This window comes from Echinops telfairi, unplaced genomic scaffold (genome assembly GCF_000313985.2).
Source record: "Echinops telfairi isolate 266 unplaced genomic scaffold, ASM31398v2 ScPeMD7_7404;HRSCAF=8442, whole genome shotgun sequence".
Taxonomy (NCBI): domain Eukaryota; kingdom Metazoa; phylum Chordata; class Mammalia; order Afrosoricida; family Tenrecidae; genus Echinops; species Echinops telfairi.
In genome coordinates, this window is record NW_022111304.1 from 820,952 (window position 1) to 822,714 (window position 1,763).

The 1,763-nt window shown below is 37.9% G+C and overlaps 1 protein-coding gene across 1 annotated transcript in view; it reads right to left on the reverse strand.

Annotated features, from left to right (window-relative positions):
- LOC101651237 (olfactory receptor 6C6-like) overlaps positions 1–1,763 on the reverse strand; it is a 7,890-nt gene that overhangs the window by 1,877 nt on the left and 4,250 nt on the right. The gene's annotated exons all lie outside the window — the stretch shown is intronic.

Sequence of the window (1,763 nt, forward strand, 5' to 3'; positions counted from 1 at the left end):
TACCCCTACACACTTAATCCTCAAATTGACACCAGATTAGTTGACTACCACAGACCACCCCTTGTCAGTTTGACACTTTCACATAACTCTTTAGCCATATATAATTTTCAAACAAACAATAATAAAATCATATCTGTACTTAACAGGATAAAACTAAAATGCATACAATTCGATATGTTCCACTCTCATTTAAACATAACATTTTATAAGTGAACAAAACAAAAATATCCTATGCCTAACAATTACAGTTAAATAACACCAACATCTTCATCCTATAATCCTCTGAATAATATATTCACCAATCTATGAAAGTTCGTAAGCCAACCACTTCATTCCTTTATTCCCCCAATTTTGGGTATCTAATTTCTATACTGCCCACTTACATCAACCCAGTGCTCTGAGGAGAGAATCATGTTTTTCAATGTGAAGAATCTTTATTCCAGTTGGAACCTTGTGAAATCCACATCCATAAGCAAAGTAAAATCAGGATAGGCCATCCGTAAAGTCAACAGCAATATGCACCATTTCACAGGCTCAAAAATCTCTTCATCTACTGGGGTTCTGGTCAACTCAATGTGGGCTGACTCTCTTAGACTCAACAGGGTGCCCATTGGTCACCATCACAAATTCTCAACAACCCTAGCCCCTTGTGCCACCAGGTAGGTCATGAATTTCAGGTAAGTCAACCCACTCATCTTCTTCTCTAGTTCCTGTAAACCAGGTCCATGGGTGTCAGTGGCCAGGCACAACCCAACTCTCTATTGCTGTATTTCTCCCACTTCCACTCAACAAGTTGATCCAGATGGTCACCTAGGAAGCATCTCAGTCTGCCCATAGGCTTCCTTTAACGTTCATTTCTAGACAGATTTATTCATGGTTCCAGATTTTTTTTCCAGCTTCTGACAAAAACCACTTGAGTACAAACTTCAAATCCAAAGAGTTGCTTTTTAAAAAAATCTTCCATCTTTCAGTCTTGTCCCCAGGCAAGTCTCTTGGAATGCAAATGTCCTGAGTATGCCAAAGCACTGGCTGGGGCTTTGGTTTCAGAGACTGCTTTGGGTCCTAGACACATCTAAAGATCAAATTAATGGCTCGAGGAAAGTGGGCTTACAAACTCTTTTTTTATACTTCCCAATCAACAGTTCTCTCACTCATTATTATCAATAATAATAAACAGAGGAACTCAGTATAAACAAAGTAGAACCAGATACTAAACTCAGTTCTTAAAACAGTCAAGTTCAATCCTTATTTAGCTTATCTAAATCCTTATCTAAACTATTCTATTTGTACTAAAATATGGGATTAGGCCTCTAGAGAGTATCAAGCCAGAGTAAGGCTTTCTGCCAGCCATTTTGACCTCCTGTCAACCATTTTCTCTAACAAGCATGGTCTCTGAGAAATTCAAATGCCGATTTCTACCCCTGAGCTCAAAATATACATTACTCACATTCATTCTCACCATTTCAAACACGAATAACCAGACTACAACCAAATGCAATTATCAAAACTTTAACTTCCCATATTCTTTCCAGAAAACTACTCAGTAAACTGCAAGTACATATCTGTCTTCTGGCTAGCCAAGGAAGGAACTGTACCATGAGGGAGAGGTCAAACAAACTTTATTCTCCATCATTATGACGTGCTTCTCTAGTACCCCATTCCTGGTGCCACAATGTGTTAATTTGTGTAGACTAGAGAAACAAATCCAAATACATATGTGTATAAGAAAGATATTTTAATTTTTGTTCTTTGTTCTTTGATGC